Source organism: Botryllus schlosseri, chromosome 1 (assembly GCF_051294905.1).
Source record: "Botryllus schlosseri isolate E-star chromosome 1, Bs_hap1, whole genome shotgun sequence".
Taxonomy (NCBI): Eukaryota; Metazoa; Chordata; class Ascidiacea; order Stolidobranchia; family Styelidae; genus Botryllus; species Botryllus schlosseri.
Genome location: NC_137236.1, coordinates 37,680,662 through 37,698,952, shown reverse-complemented (window position 1 = coordinate 37,698,952; position 18,291 = coordinate 37,680,662). Strand labels below are relative to the sequence as shown.

The 18,291-nt window shown below is 40.1% G+C and overlaps 1 protein-coding gene and 1 long non-coding RNA gene across 2 annotated transcripts in view; both read right to left on the bottom strand.

Moving 5' to 3' along the window:
- LOC145436229 (uncharacterized) overlaps positions 1-18,291 on the bottom strand; it is an 83,638-nt gene that overhangs the window by 48,681 nt on the left and 16,666 nt on the right. The window lies entirely within an intron of this gene.
- LOC145436357 (uncharacterized) lies at positions 130-3,191 on the bottom strand. Its single transcript, XR_013914283.1, has 3 exons — positions 3,051-3,191; positions 1,215-1,404; positions 130-315 (listed from the first exon to the last, which is right to left on the bottom strand). It is a non-coding gene; the product is annotated as an uncharacterized LOC145436357 (long non-coding RNA).

Below are 18,291 nucleotides of genomic sequence, written 5' to 3'. Positions count from 1 at the left end.
AACATGGTGAGTAGAAAGTAGATCCTACATTAGAAGAAGATCCTGACATAATAACCTGTTTTCTACCACTGGGCATAACCTGATCACGGCTGCGTCCACACACACACCACATTATCTACTACATATTAATCACATTTGCGGTAATTTAATTCAAAACGAATTGGCAAGTAAATAATGGCGGCGGAAAAAATGAAACGAACGAAATTACTTGTAGTGCAAAGTAGTGCCAATGAATGAAACTATGAGAACAGTCAGTAATCAGAAGGTTTCATCGTCTGATGATGATTATCCCTCTGGCGTTTTCTTTTCAACACCCTGCAGAAATAAAATGAAACTGACGATTATTAGCCAAGACATTCGTACTGCGAAAATGGCAGAGGTAGCGAATAACGAATGACTCCAACATTTTTTTCACCGATACTTACTAAAATGGATTTGATTCTGGACTATTTCCACTAAGTTTTCAAGTTTTTATTATTATATTTATTATTATTATATGACTAGAGAACTGACTTCAATCGCCACTTCTACTTGATTATCAAGATCAACGCTGACTACTTCAGCAATCTTTGAAAACAGCCACCAACACAAAATGAATTCTTGACTAAAATTTCGTCACATTCTGTCAAAAATGATCAATTCAACAATCCAAACGAATCAGTTATTAGGCAGCTAGTTGGAGGGATATATACTAAGTCTAGAAAGTGGAATGATACTCTGCCTGGAAAGCTGAAGACCTAACAATATTGTGTACAGAGAACAAAACATTTGAGTGGCGGCTCTGGTATAGACATTAACAAATTATTAGAATTGACAGCAAGATAACCAGCAAGACATTAAAACGAGAATTAGTGCAGTTCCTTAGGCTGTAGTGATACTCAGCCAGTAATTGACCTAGCAGAGAGCAAAATGTTGTAAAAAAAGCGAGCGAAACCTCCGACAAATGATACGATAAAACATTAGAATCGACAGTCTTACTAAAAGCAGAATAACAATCATGAGGGGTTGGAGAACAGAAGCCCGAGATGTGACCATCAGAAATTACTGCATACTGGCCGAACAAATCCATGACCACTAACAAATGGTCTTTTAATAGTCAATATTGATACCAAATGACACCACCCCTATTTCACCGCAACATTTAGCAAATACAGCGCTGGAGTCAACCTTATATAAGCGCTAACCAAACGCCCATTAGTTTTCCCACCTACTACTTCGCGCTTCGCGAATGGAAATACGCATTTAAGCGAACGGACGCGACTTGTCACACTCTTGCTATTTCTGCCATTTTTTTCTCTTCGTTTCTCTCCTCTGCCGCTTCCGCTTGAGGAGAGAAACAGTCGGCCGCGTTTACGGATCGTGAATTCCCGGCTTAATGGTGATTCTTCCTCCAATGGTCAGCACCTTGAAAATTGAGCACAATGTCGTTGCAAAATGCATGACAATTTGAAAGTTACATCATTCTAATTAATTCCAGTTATGGCCGTGAATCGTTACAAGTGCGGTAACCATAAGAATTATTACTATACTTCAACTACAAATACAATATATTGTATAAAATAATTACCAATTCTTTTACGTTGATCGAGTCCCAAATAGATGAAATATGTCAAAGAATTTGCTAAAAATTTTTGTATAATCTGACAGATTCCAAAATTTCTTAAAGTGCACCTTTCAAAAATTTGATATCAAGACTCCCAACATTTTACAATTCGAAGTTGGATGGCTTTACCAGTACAAGCGAACAGTTTGTATCGCAATTGACAATTATGTAGAGAACGCTGCGAGACATGTGAGTAGGCCTACCCTAAAACGTTTCTCTGACATGGACATTAGGGCTCTTAAAAATGACTTTTTTTCTCAAATCGTTCTGGCTACTTGTTAAAATTGTTAGGTTACCTAATTCAAGCCTACACACCAAATTTGGTTCAATTCCAAACAGTAGCCGCATTGCTACAGGAAAAGAAAGTTTCTATTTATTATTTTAAAAATAAATTTAAAAAATTGAAAAATTTAAAAATTTTCTGTTCACCCCATGAAAGTGTTAGGTTATGTATAGAAACGATGTTCATCAAATTTGGTTCGATTCAAACAAGTGGAAGCGGAGTTATTGCCATCGAAAAATTTGGATTTGAATAAAATAGTATTTACGGTGGGCACCACTATAATAAATAATTAAAGAATTGTGTCACGCTGTCATACTGTTTTACACAACTGTTATTATACACTGCATTGTTGCTGTGTTCTGGCTCCATTGATGTTATTTCTAAATTCGACATTAATGCGTCATAATTCTCCATCTGGTTTTGAATTAAACTCTGTTTTGCTTCCTTTATCGTGCCGGTAGCTCTTTAATTGGCACGCGAAAAGTTCTTCGGGTTTGAATAACGTTTATCATGTAGGTACTTTTGAAAGCAGTATTAAAATTTTGTACCACCAACCAGTTATTTAATTACTATTTATCTTCAAAGTAAATGCTCATTGCATGGAGCAGGGTTGTAAGACTCGAGTCACGATTTTCTGTTGACTCGACTTGACTCGGGTCGTCTTCTCAAAGTACGGAAATGACTCGACTCATTGCGCATGACTTGAGACTCAGACGGCCAAGACCGACATTTCATGGTTATTTCAAAGAATAGTACAGCAAATCGCTATTGGGATTTCGTCAATCGATACTGGTAAAACTGCTAAAAGTAAGGAAAATTCGTATATTATAAATGCGACCCACTCGATATCACAAAAAAATATAAAAAGTTGGTTTAACAAGACTTAAATTGGAAACTGAGCAGATAACACAATGACTTAGACTCTGGCTCGAGTCATAATACCATAACTCGGACTTGGACCTCTGCTCGCTGACTTGGACTCGGACTTGACCCGGTGCTGAATTGAAAATGACTCGAGTCAAAACTATAAAAGTGAGATTGACTTGCGACTCGGAGCCTTGTGACTTGGTTACAACCCTGGCATGAAGCCTCAATAATTACATGAGTGGGGTGACTAGACAATGAACACAGTCACATTCGCAGCATATCATGAATGTCTCTTACTATATGTGATCTTGTTCAAATGGAGGTTGATGAAAGCGTATTTCCCATTCTTTCCGACTCCGCTATAACTACACCAGACTGGGAACCTTCTTCAGGATGCTTCTTGCTGAATGACCAATATTGTAGCCGTCAACGGTACGAGTGCAAATGCCTGATACGTCAATATAGGAACAGAATTAGTTGACTGTTCGTGACCGTCCACGTTCAGAGTTGATTCTCAAAGATGCTAAAATAAGCCTAAATATAATCCAAGCAATACGATCGTCCACTTTGACTGCTTTGACTGACTGAATTTCTAAAAAGAATAAACATAACACCTTGATAGCTTCCACATCTTACGTTTATATATACCGTCTGCTATCGGCACAACAAAGTATTTAAAAATAACAAAACAGATTCAACATACCACATATCTTGCAAAGGCTTTTGCTTTCATTCAATATGTCATCAAACTTCTTTAAATCATCCTTTGTGGTGAGTGGCTTTGGAATTATTCTAGGATCAATTCCGATATCGTTTTATCATATACAATCTATGGCGGAATAAAAGTTTCGGATAAGTTCTGAAACAAACACAATTTTCCACACAAAAGTCAATTGCCACACGAAATGCCAAATGCTACAGTACCATTTTACAAGGTATGGCGAGGTAACGTAGTGGTACGTTCCATTATAGCTAAACACCAATGAATTGCGGGTTCGAGCTTGACACGTCGACTCCATAATTCCTACCGAAGTGTTGGCCGTTTATCTAGGCTCCTCCTCGCCATCTGATCCGCATAGCCATGTCTTAAAAAGCCTAGGAGTGGGCCGTGCTATAAGTGGGCAGATGGTTGCCGATGAACTCGGCACTTGGTGAATTCGGCCCTCGGGAAATTTTGTAATGAAGTGTATTAACAGCTATTAATATGAATTATTAAACTAATAATAGTATTATCAAGTGATTCGTCAATCTTGTAAGGAGGTCAGGGCATCCGTAGATCATGCAGTCACGGCGTGATTAGATCACGGATTGCATAGCCGCGGGAAATAACGCAGCGCTCATATACCGACCACGCGCGGTCTGCTTGGAATCGATGGCGTGAGTGACGGGCCTGTGTCGTGTAAGTTTTGAGAAGATGGATCTTGGCGTTGTATGTGAGATCGAAACCGTGGAAGATCAAGCGGCGCTTGTTCGTTTATCGATCACGACAAGCCAGTGTTCCTCATCAACAAATGTTTCACATGATCACGTCAAAATAAATTATTTTTTGCCTTTGGAGAGACGATTCCACTCTGGAGTTAGGGTGTCTCGATAACAGGGTTGACGGATCCCAAGATTACGAGATCTACCGCGAGCCACGACACGTTTAAATTTCCTTTTTGATACTGTTCAGTGTTCATTCATATTAAATGCATTTCTAATGCGAAGGTGTTCTAGTGCTAATTCCTCCAAGGGCCGAGTTCACCAGGTGAAGAGCGTCGCGTTATTTCCCGCGATTACGCAATCTGTGATCTAATCAAGCATTGACTGTGTGATCTACGCATGCCCTGACCCCCGTACAACATTGACAACCACTCAAAGTGCCAAGTTCACCGGCAAACATTCCAGTAACCAATCATGGTGACCGGTACCGCTATTCCGGCCGAATTCACCAAGTGCCGAGTTTGTGCGGCCGAATTCACTGGTAATCGGGCAGATACGGAATGATAATAATAAGAACCGGCCTGGTGTAAAATGACCAGTGTAGTCGAACCACCACCATGAACACCACAAACAAACAAACAAACATCTAACATGGAAAAGAAATTACCTTTACAGCCTTTGACAAACACAGTTACCATTGAAACCAGCAATTTAGGTCATATTCGAAAGCAGAATAACAACTGTTTTAGCGGACATATCAAATCAAATGTTGGAAAGTTCATGTAAATTAGCTTAAAATATTATCTTACTGTGACCATATTCTATCGATATGGTCTGGCTAGCCAAATTCTCTGGGCCAACATAAATACAAGCTGCATTTGGTTTCAACGATTAATAATCTTGTCACTGGATTCGAGGTATAATTGCACTGAAATATCAAATTTTGATACATTAATCAACATCAAGTTGAAAATGTCCATTCTTGCACCAACTTTTATAAAATCACGAATCACTGTTCTATCTATATTCACTTATATACCTAGAAAATTTCAAATTCAAGCATAAATATTACCGTATGATATGCCGTAGGTATAGGTACCGGTAATTCAGATGCTTGAAGCGACTTGGACTAGATAATTATAGTGGTCTAATTTCACTAAATTAGAGCGCAATACCAGCAATATAATTGTAATCTAATTCGGAAAAAACGGTTTAGCTCTAATTCTAACCTGGAAAAGCTGAAACTTTTCTATGTCTACACCTGTTTTGCAGAAAGTCAAACAGCTCTAGGCGTCATATACTACAGGCAATTCGAAATACCCCATAAGCTATATGCTACTGCGTATATACCTTTAACCCGTTACCTCAGTCAGTCACAATTCCTATATATTTACGGCATTTACCATACAGAAAGAGCGAACTATGCCTGGGTGCGACCTGTTGCGCGTCAAATCTTTGTCCGGCGCGATGACGTAAAATTTGAATCGCCGAAATATTCTAGAAGTCACGCATCGATAATCATATTCCTGAACGTACAACATTTCACTTATTTAGTTATTCTGTGAATAAAACTATTAGCCATACTCGTTGAACATGCAAGATTACCGAAAGAGCGAATATATATATAATGAAGATCATATATATCAGAAGAAAACAAAACTGTTCGACCTTAGAGCAACAACACGAATATACAACACCGGTGACATCCTCACGCAATAAAACGAAGGTAGAACATTGTTTTCTAATGGATAGAACGAAGCTACCGCATGAGATCGAACAAAACCGGATAGGAATTCATCGTGATTGAATGTACCGACAAAGTCATCCTTTCTACGTATTTTAGTCATACCCGCGAGAGATAGAAAATTTGCATTATTAGGTTAACTACCGGATATAACGAAGCCTAATGCATAAGATGAGACAACACTGAGTATGAATTTATTCTGATTGAATATAACCCCAAGACCATCCTACTACGTATTTTAGACATTCCCTCGACACTTAGAAAATCAGAACCTAATCGAGATGATCCCGGATGATCCTTTTACGGTTTTGTGTTTGCTGGGAAGAGGCACAAGAATAGCGCATAAATCATTTGTGGCGTGAGGCTACAGTCGTCGACATACCTCGTCATAAACGACAAATTATCTGGGTCATCTGATCTTTAAGTCGCGCTGACATATTGCGTCTGTAGCTACATGTAGGCCTATATTGTTTGTCCAGTGCAGGGGTGTCAAACATACGGCCAGACGATTCTATGCCATCCGCGAAGTCCTTTGAGGAGATGACGACTCAGCAGTCTTGAGATATTTTCTAGGTACAATATCCATTCTAATACATTTACTCAGTGCATAGCGTACAAATGAGTGGTTCCCAACGTGGGCGATATCGCCCCCCAGTGGGAGATTTTGAGAAACAAGGGGGTGACCTGGCGGCGATGGGTGAACAATTGAACATGTCAGAATGTTTGGTCAAGTGTAGGCTACCTGTAGGATTTGTCTCTCTTTCTTTCTTTCCTTCTTTCTTTCTTTCTCTGTCTCCCTCTCTCTTCTCTCTCTCTCGCTCGCTCTCTCTTCTCTTTCTCTCCATTTCTCTCTCTCTCTCTCTATTTTTCTCTCTCTCTCTCTCTCTCTCTCTCTCTCTCTCTAATGAACACGGAGAATAAATGCACGTGAAGACGGCATATCGTGTACAATCCTGTAGATCAGTGATTCCCAACCGCGGCCCCCAGCTAGCCTTCTTGCGGCCCCCACCAAAATATTGAGAAATCGATTTATGAAAAAAAAAATATTTATAAAATACTTTTGCTTGGCCTCGAGTCTGGAGTTTGCAATTAGGATTGCAGGAAAGTTGTGAGTAGATTGCTAAGATTACGTCACTGCTGTTTCAATGCAGTGTGCCCTAACTTTCCAGTTGAACGAACAGTACTTATAGATATAGGTATTGACAGGACCGTACCTGCCGCACCCCAAGCCCCTAATTGGAGGGAGCGAGCTCGAAGGGGGCCCAAAATTACTTACTCAATTAGCATAAATTATAGAGTATTTCATGCAACTTTTTAAAAAAAATTTGCGCTCTGCGCGATTTCAAGTTTCCACGTGCCTTAATTATTGGGTACTTTTCCACCAAGATGAAATACGCAAGATTTATAGAAGTGGGCATATAAGCGTTGACCATTACCGCGCCACAACGCACGAAGACATATGAAGTTTTGGGCCATGTAACATGCGACTCCAACAAGTGTGCCAGAACGATCGGCAGCAAGAAAAGTTTGGTGAAATAAATGACTGCCCTTACGCTGACCGAAAACTTCGTTATGTATATACAAAATACATACAGGTATAATTGACCATAGGCGCCTAAATGACTGGCGTCGAATGTTCCTGTCTTGGCAATCTGAACCTAACGAGACAAATAGGCTACCATCCCGCAGGGAAGAATTATTTGGCAGTGAAGAACTACAAATTTGAAATCGTGTGCATCTTTTAGTTTAGTATACGTTTGGGCGATTCTATATTTTGATATAGCAGACTGGAGGTCACGAAATAAAATAACATCATGTAACAAAGTCGTACCAACGGGTCCGCCCGTCCTAATATGTTTAATTAATATTTACGGGCCCTACAGTTTCCAAGACATCTCACTCAGCTCTACCGGTAAATCTGATTACGTGAGCAGAGAGGACAAGTAATTGATAGCAATATATATGCAATTCCTGATCTTATTGACCTATTTTATTTTGAATAGTCGAGAATTTTAGCGCTCCACGCGGGCTCACTAGACGGGGATCCTGATTTCATGGCAGAAGCGAACAACGGGACGGGGAGTCGGTTTATCACCCTATGGGAGCTCAAGACCTAAGTGTTTTGGGGGGCTTGGCGAAGTGCTGTTTCGTTCCTGCCAACGGGTATACGCCCGAAGATGTTTAATTATTATTGAGTGGTCCTACCTTTTCAAACACAACTCACTCGGCTCAACCGGTCAATCTGATTACGTGAGCAGAGAGAGGATAAAAATTGATACAAATATGTATGGAATTCCCGATTATAGTCACCGATTCAATCATGAATTATAGAAATTTTTCGCGCTTCGCGCGATTAGTCGAGAGAAGCTACCTAAGACGAACACGCGATTTAGATGATAAATGGCGGTAGACAGCCATCTAGCCCAGTGGTCCCCAACGTGGGCGATATCGCCCCTCAGGGGGCGATTTGGCGGTCTAGGGGGGCGAAAATAACGAAGGGGACGATAGGGGGGCGAAAACGGACGAATGGGGGCGATAGGGGGCGAAAACAACGACGGGGGCGATGGTGCGTTAAAACGGCTATATTGGAGTCGGGACCGTAACTACCGCACCCCAAACCCCCCAATTGGGGTGGGGGAGGCCCGAAATCGAAGGAAGCCCTAAATTATTTCGTGAATTAACATGAATGATTTTTAGAAATTCATGCGACTTTTTCAAAAAAATTTCGCGCTGCGCGTTATTTATTATTTTCATGTATCTTGATGTTGGGGTCCCCGTCACCCAAAAAAAATACGCATGATTTATGGAAATGGGAGACTTCGGTGTCGGCCATTACTGCGCCATGTACCAAGACATATGAAGTTAGAGGCCATGTAACTTGCGACTCCGAGAAGTGTGCCAGAACGATTAGCAGCGAGAAGACCTTGGCCGAAAAGGAATGCCGTTGTGCTGACAGAAAACTTCGATATATATACAATTATACATAGATATGTTTAATTGTTAGGCGCCGCGATGGCTGGCGTCGAATGTTCCTGTCTTGGCGACCTAAACCGTACAGGACAAATGCCATCCCGCAAGGAAAAATTATTTGACACTAAAGAAATACCAATATGAAATCATGTGCGTCTTTTAGTTTGATACGTTTTTACGATTTCCAAATCTTCTGACATAGCAGATATAGGAGGGCACGAAATAGCATCATGTAAAGAAGTCAATATAATAACGATTCCGCCCGAAGATGTTTGATTATTATTAAGGGGTCCTACCTTTTCTAACATTCCATATCGACCATATTGACTGATTCAAACATGAATTATATGAATTTGTCGCGCTTCGCGCGTTTAGGCGAAATACCGTGACTCACCAAACAGTACATGAAATAGGGTTAGCCGATGTGTAGCGCCCAAAACCCCACTGACTGAGGGGGGTCTAGGGTTTGGTTTATCACCCTATGGGCCCAAAGACCCAACGTTTTTTTTCGGGGGGGGGGCTGACGAAGTGTTGTTTTTCGGCTTCCAATATTTGGGGGGCGATGATCGGTGTGGAGCTTCAAAAGGGGGCGATGAGTCGAAAAAGGTTGGGAACCACTGACTAGCCTGAGGGGGTCTGGGGGGCTTCGAAGCTCGGTTTTTCAACCTATGGGGGGGGGGCAAAAGCAACGTTTTTTGGGGGGGGGGCTGACGAAGTGCTGTTACGGCCCTGGGTATTGATAACTAATTTCGGGTAGATGTGCAACAAGTGACTCACGATTGAATACGCCGAGATGCGTACTGCTTAGCCGGCAAAAAGCAGCATAATTGGTAATCCTATAGCTCGCGACACGTCTGTGTCGATGTTTATCGAAAGTAAGTGTCGCACTGTGTTGGAGGTTTACCTAGGCTCCTCCTCGCCACCTCATCCGCATCAGCGGGGTCTTACAAAAGCCTAGAGCTGGGCCGTGCTATAAGTCGGCAGTTACGGAAAATACAAAGAATATCGGCCTGGTGTAAATGACCACAGTAGTCGACAAACACCATGAATACCCCAAAAACAAAACAAAACAAAAAAAGTGTCGCACTGATTCCAAAAATACGAATTGAAATCTCGCCAGGGCAATAAAACTACTCCGAAATAGCCAGCAAAGGTTGATTGTTCGGGAGCGCGGCAACATTATGGCCAATGGCGTCAAGCGAATTATCGGAACAATGCCAATTTTCATATTTTGGTGACTGTTTTGGGTTCCTTTCATTGCCCTGGTATTCGTGCGGCCCCGACCTTACTCTGAAATTCTAAATTTGGCCCTGTCACCGAAAAAGGTTGGGAACCACTGCTGTAGATGAAGCGTAAAAAAGGTCAACGCAACGGAAAGTATACGCGGAATCCGGATTTCCGAGCACCTACCAGCTCGGAAAAATGGCCTTTTTACTAAATTCGCTAGCGACCAGAGTTGGTGAATAAATTTTTCGATTGTATGGCCTTTTTCGGATCCGTGAATATGGGGGGCGAAAATTTGTGTCGAGAGTGATAGGTGGGCGATGAGTCAAAAGAAGCTGGGAACCACTGGTACAAATCATATATGGCGTGATGCCCCAGACCTCACCATACTTCCCGTAAAAAAAATAATAATGTGGGTAACCTGATCTTGAGGTCACGCGGACATATTGCGTCCGTTGTTAAATGTCTAATATTCGACTAGCTCAGGAGTAGAGAACCTTTTTAAATCTCGGACCGCATTCAAGATCTGAATCCCTTCTCGGGCCGCAATATAGTATAATCGGAATTATAAGCCACAACGCAAGCTTTTATCTGATTATATAGTAACCATATAGTAACCGAAAACATGGGGACAATACACTAACAATTTAAATATTGATTTGATGATCGACATGCGTCAGAAACATTACCCGGGTTTTATTAGCTGCTGGTCATCCTCAATCCATTAGTCAAAATAAGGAATAGGAATGGGAAATTAGAATATGGAAGCGGAGAACGGTTTATAGATACATGTTGATTCTGCGTTTGGTCAACTTCGGCACGCACAATGATGTCTGCGCCATAAGCAATATATCAACTTTCAGTAAAAGGCTTACCGCCCTACACTTGCCTCGTCACATACTTATGTGAGGACGAAGTAAACGGCATAATTTACTGTTGTCTCATTTCATTAATTCGATTGAATAGAGAAGGAATCTGCAGCACACTCATGAACCGTTTTCCTTTTAAAGTACAGCACCAAAATTTAGAGTTCTAATCTAAAATCACAATTGTGATCCGAACTAAGTCATTTCTACTTTGTTTTACTTGCATGTTTCAAATGTTTCAAAATACGTTCCCATCAAGAATGTTCGCATTGATAAAATATTCATCAGCATTATTTTTACATTTTCGATTCTTTTGTGTGCCAGATGCGGGCTGCAGGCTGTAGTTTCTCAACCCGTTGTCTAACTAGCGCATTACTATTATAATTATTTTCATTTTTAGTATTGTATTAGTCAAGTTTCGGTCATTATCTATTAGGGACTGGTGCACAACGGTCTGTTATTATCATATGTTACAAAACACCTTGAAAATACATTAAGCCTTGCATACGAAATATGTATATGGGAATATTTGACATGAGATAATAAAATTGTTGACATGGGTTAATGGTTAGGGCAAAATTAAAAGGTTAAACGTCGTGGGTCGAACATTACAATTATGACACGATTTTACGAAAACTCAAAGCGCACTATATGGTAAGCGACGCGCTGATAGTGCTCATTCGTCGGCAACCGAATACGTACTTCGTCACTCAGATTTCCCAATTCAAAGCCACCATGGATGTCGTTACACTAAAAGCAGATCGTGGGTAATTACACTGACGTAGTTTAAGAAACAAGATTCGTGCAAGCATATACTGCGCTTGTTGCGAGATGGCGTAGTGGTGTATTCCGCAGCTGCAATAACAATGTGTGGCGGATTCGAGTCCGCCTGTTGTAGACTCCAGAATTCCTATCTAAATGCTGGAGGTTTATCTAAGCTCCTCCTCGACATCTCATCCGTGTATGCGGTGTGCTATAAAAGCCTAGGAGTGGACCATGCTACGTAGGCAGCTACGGAATAAAAATGAAGAAAATGGGCCTGGTGTAAATGATCATAATAGTCGACAAACACCATGAATAACTCAAAACGAACAAATGTAATGCAATGTCTTTTTTCGGAAGGACGGGTTGCACAGATAGTGTAAGGAAACATATTCCCACGAACAGTTTCAACCAAAGTGTCTAACTTTAACCTTCACTGAGACGCGGAGCACTTGTAACGCTAATCCATGCGAGCATTCGTGGAATACCAGATTTTCGCTCAGATATCAGACTAAAATCCACCACAAAATGCATCAAACTGCACATCCAATACATCAGTATATATTGCTTGTGCACAAAATGAACTTTGCATCAATAGAGTGGTAAAGTAACATTGCCATTAAAATATAATTTACGGAATCGGCAATTCAGAAGAACTGAATTTCGATCTCGAATCCGAACGTCTCCCGAGTATGCTATTGTACACGTCGTACCAAAACAACAATCACTATTCGACGACTGGAGGGACATATAATTATCATCAACTCATGATGGCCACGACGGGCGTATATGATCAAAAATCAAATGTATGAGTGGAGTGTGTGTCTTGACCTCCGGTGAAACTCCTGAGACTACATCACAGAACCACTACTCTTCCATTGAACACCGGTTAAGAACCACTGGTCTAACATAACCGTCTTCGTGCATCTTGAACCTACTACTAGTTGCGTTCCGTCTTTCTGAAGATGTGTCTCACGCAACATTTATGTATATACTTCGTAAGTCTCTAAATTGCCAAGGAAAAAACGAGAGAGAAAATGTGACACCTTAAATGATCCCCGATTTAAAAAAGTACCGTTCATGAATGTATCTGATATCGTTGCAAGCGGACTGCGTTGGAACAAGAAAAAAAAACATATCTATACAGGCCCTGTACTGCGGTCACTTATAAATCGGCAATTTAGATTTTTCTCAATTGATTTGCTTACGACGGACGAACCAATCAATCAAATTCAGATCAATCGCACAAAGGTGTAAGCAATGCTTCCTCTAATTTTTGACGAGTCTGCGTACACTCACTAACTAACTCACTGCGTAAACCCTTGGACAACAGTGCGTAACGACTAAAAAAAGGTCACCACTTCGGATTTCTTGTGCGCAACTTAGATTTTCTCTGCGCAGAGACTTTGTCAGCACAGCGCATTTGCGCACGTGCACAGCTTAGTGGGAGCATTGGGTGTAAGCCACCTTTTGCCGAAACATGTTTACATTGCCGATCTGTCACAACAACCTAGGCTGAGCGATTGTGTAACACGCTCTGAAAGATAGACAACGCCAAATCTTAGACAATTTCTACCATTCACATTACGTTGTTTGTATCATAATGATAATTTCATTGCCTCCTGCATGTTTTAAAATTCGAATGTTAGGATAACCTACGCTGTAGGCTACAGCTAATCGTGTCCTCGTCATCCAAATTCCTTCCTGTCAAAAACTCCAAGTTCATTCACCGGCTGATATCAATTCAAAAGCAGAAGATGTGTGCTACAATAACAAGTTAGGTGATATTATTGATTTATACAGTATAGGGATGGTGTGAACCTCTGAAAGGTTCAGGTTCGTGTGAACGCGAACCTTTTTGAAAGGTTCTGTGTGAACACGAACGTGAACCTCATGACGTCACGTGACGTCATTTTATCACTTCCAACCCAGCATTTCAGTGAAGTGTTATATTAATGTACAAAACGATACCTAGCGATGACTCGGGCCACATTATGCCACAGTGCTGAAGTGCATACTGACTTTTTAAACGTCGCCATAATATATCATCTGGAGCAATCAAATAATATAATAATCCCATAAAATCAATATCTTCCGTCGCTTTGCCAACAATTTCGACCAAGACTTGCTAGGGAATATAAGCTTACGCCTTACCGGTCTAGAGGCCAAACCAGTACATTGTTACTGAGCAGAGTGTACAAAGGGTTTCTATACTTGCTACCGATATTATCCCATCAACAAGTTATACAGGAGTAGCCAAGACTTCAATCACATGGATTTGCTTTTATGATACAATAACCATATCAAATCAAGATGGTCCACGTACGCCTGCTAGATTTTTTACATTAGACAACGATGTATTCTTTATATAAATTTCATTGATTTGTTGAATAAGCATTATTCGCTGACTATACTGTAGCGCAGTGGTTCCCAACCTTTTTCGGCTCATCGCCCCTTCTCAAGCTTCACACCAATCATCGCCCCCCAAGTTTCGTGAACCGAATAGCTAGCATACAAACTGTAAAGACCGGTTGGTTGACTAAAAAAAAGGTCAACTTTCCGGCTCGATGTCGAACTTTTACACTTTTGCAGCTAAATTTTCGTAGGTTGACTAAAAAAAAGGTCATTTCTCCGAATTGGCTCCAGTTAGGCCGTTTTAACGCGGCATCGCCCCCCTATCGCTCCCTTCGCTAATTTCGCTGCCAAATTGTCCACTAAATGTTTTTGCCTCATGGTTATATTTTCAATTTTAGGATGCTACTATACAAGATCATATCAGGGCATTTCCACCAAGTCGACGTCACATTTAACGGTAAAACGTCTGCTGCGAAACAGTGACGGATCGTTATCAAGAGCACAAATTCCAAGGTAATCATTAGCATCCAGCTAAGTTCCTAATTTCCATGTATAAGACAAGTCGTGGTTTTCTAATCAAGACACATTCAGATCTGTGGTGGCTTTTGCGATAGGCGAGGTAGGCGGTCGCCTAGGCCCCCCTCCCCAGTTTGATTTACGCGCTTTCGAGGTTAACGCGTTTTTTTTTTCAACTATTAATCTGGTTTACGCGCTTTTCTGAAGTATTATCATTTCTGAATATACGCGGAAATCCTTGTATCTATAAAGAATATGGTATTGTATCGTAAGGAGGAGTCAATCAACAATTCTCAGTTTTTAGTTATCATTTTATGAATAACCATCAAAATCCATGCATCATTGTAGAATATGATACCGTAAACAGTGGTTGATCATTAAATTTCTGCACCTGCTAAAAGAGCTTCCTTTGACTTTTTATGAGGGCCCCTTCTTAAATATGCGAATTTTAGTTGTCATTTTACGAATAATCGTTAAAATACATATACCCAGGTAGAATATGGTAACGTAAACAGTAGTTGATCATTAAATTTATGCTCCCGCTATAAGAGCTTGTTTGATTGTAGGAGGGGACCCCTCCTACATTCACGAGAAATGTAGTTATCATTTTGCGAATACCCGTGGAAATTCATGTACCCATGTCGAATATTGTACCGTGAACAGTTGTTGATCATTTAATTTCTGCACCCGTTAGAAAAGCTGACTCTGATTTTATGAGTGGGGGCCCCCCTTCGTCTACATTTATGGAAATTATAGTTATCATTTTGCGAATAACTGTGAAAATTCATGTACTGGTGTTGAATATGGTACCATAAACAGTTGTCGATCATTGAATTTCTGCAACTGGTAAAAGAGCTTACTTTGATTTTATGCGGGCTCCCCATTTACGCGATTATTAGTTACGGTATCATTTCGCGAATAACCATGGAAATCCATGCACACGGGTATCGTGAAAAGTAATCAATGATCATTTGTTTGCACCCTTTAGAAGTGCCTACTTAGTTTTTAAGTACCGTACTATATTCATTTTGCAATTAAAGGAAACGCTTCCAAATGCTCCCGAAAGCGACCCGGTTTATTTACATGCTTTTCGTGCCCCCTCCAGCAATTAACCGCCCAGAATCTTTGCAGATTTAAGGTAGCCTACCGGTATCGCATTATCCACTCAACAAGTATTTACATAGTTTTCAAGACCTCGCTGCTACTCCTTTTCATCTAATTGGTTATGTAAAAGAGATTTGTGCGAGAGATGTGATCACATACCAAACGTAAAATTTCGTCATGAATGATTATTTGACTTCGACGATATTTTTTCAATAATATTCTACACCATTTTCCCAGTATTTTAAAACTACAATAACATCTTCAATAAACTACTGCAGAGTATACAGGAAATATGATACATATTTTCAGTGGCCGGTGCATCCCATTCATCTTCAGTAGGCCTAATAGACTAACTCCATGTGAGTAGGCCTAAAACAAATTATTCGGTCTACTTCAGTTTTTAGATTCGACCGAAATTTGGATCAAATCATTGTGCAATATATCCGAGTAGCCTACATCACATCACAATTTCAAGTTTTTAAATTCCAATCTCAGCTTTTCAAGTTGGCGCATGATAAAAACAAGCCTTTCCGGCTCATTCAATCGAAAGATTGATAGAATTTTTGTAAGTTCTTTACATAAGCTATGTTGTAGAAGTTGATCTAAGATATTATTCATGTTACGATTTAGCTTTTTTGTGTACGGCACCAGCATGTAACTCAAAGTTTACGGTCATTGCCTATGAAATTCATTGAAGTATCCCTCTCCGTTCTGTCAACTTTGAAATTTCCATCAGCTGTGTCATATCAGAGCTATTGTAACATAGAATGGTGAGAAACTCGAGTTTTTATTGAATACATACTTTTATAGTTGTGACGGCAATGTATATTGTAGGCAGTAGCAGGCGATGTGGGTTATCTTTAGTTCCTCTTGAAACTAGCGTTTGCAACTTTTGTTTCGACAGAGTTGTGCTAACAGTCTTTGAATTTGACGCTGTGTATGACTTACTACTGAAAATTATTATAAGCCTGGTTCTGACCCCTGACCTCTTTTTATTGTCAGTTTCAAAAGCTTAGACTTCTATTCTATCCTTAGACAAGGCGATCTGGCTAAGCTGTTTTATGACTTGTATCGTCGCAAGCATTCATTGTAAAAGTAATAGAACGTTATGGCTGGGTGACAACTGACTGGTTGATTTGATATGGAATTACCCAGTGATGAAATTACCCAGTGACAATAAATATGACAAAGAGACTTTTCTACAAAATCAGTCTACAAGGATTACTTGATAGCCCTAATCATCATATCTTTACTGGCATTAGTACTGGCTGGCTACAAATTAATGATCAATACTGATTTTTTGTCATGTCCTTCATATCTTCTAGATCGGTGGTCCCCAAACTTTCATAAATACCTTGTTATCATAAAGATGAAGCTATATATCTGGGTCAGGTAACTTATGGGACAACAGATGATTTGTAATATACCGACCGACAGGTATTTGTCTTATGTTCTGTTGGTACTTTTGTTGTTTTAACTGTTAGGAATAAATTAATTTTCTTTAGCTTTTGCTCTAGAAATATAGTCCATGAGTTAATCCTTGTTGAGTGATCCGGTAATAATTCTTCATGATCATAAACCCCTCTTGGTCGAGTTATTTTGTCAAAGAAGGGAAGTCATTATTGTTTGTTTTTGATGTTGTTGTCATACATGAATTATGATGTCTCGGCTACTTTGGTAAGTTTGCACCCGGCCAATGTCATTTTGTACCCGTATGATAGTTTTCATTTAGTTGTTCTTTTTTATTTTCGTGTCATATTTGCTATCATCATTTTGATTTCTCCTGTTTTGAAGTACTAAATGCATCAATTCAGTTGCCGCTATCAGGTCATATTAGTTCCTTCATTCATTGGAAGTTTCAATTCTATGTTGCTTATGTATTATATCGACTACGTTGTTTGGTCCCCTTAGTGATCGATTAGCTCTTGGTCCTCATTCAGGGCTGCAATCAAGTCGCAAGGTTCCGAGTCATAAGTCAGTCCTACTTGACTTTTATATTCTGAGCTAAGTCTAGTCACAAAAATATCATGACTCGACTCATTGCAATCCTATCATCAAAAAGAATAAACTTTTGCTTTTTGAGTTTACATTGCCATTGCATTTGTGATTACTTTGACACATGAAAATCAGATCTTAATCTTGAAGGACACCTAGTTGCCAGTTATAAATGGATTCTGTGATTGATTATACAGATTTTTTTCTCAAATTCTATTCGCTACTTGATAAAATTGTTAGGTAACCTAATTGAAGCCTCTACACCAAATTTGGTTCAATTCCAACCACTAGCCGCATTGCTGCAGGAGAAGGTTTTTTATTTATTATATAAAAATGAATGAAAAATATTTTTAAATTTTCTGTTCACCCCGTGAAATTGTTCGGTTGACTATAGACCAAGGGTGGGCAAAGTACGGCATGCGGGCCGCATGCAGACCGCAACACCGTTCTGTGCGGCCCTCGAGAGTCTAAAGAAACTTATTAAAAATATTGAATTAATGCAGGGACTTGATTAAACTTTTTCTTAGTATATTTCACCATGATTATTCAAAGGCAGTGGGTCTCAACCTGGGGGACACGT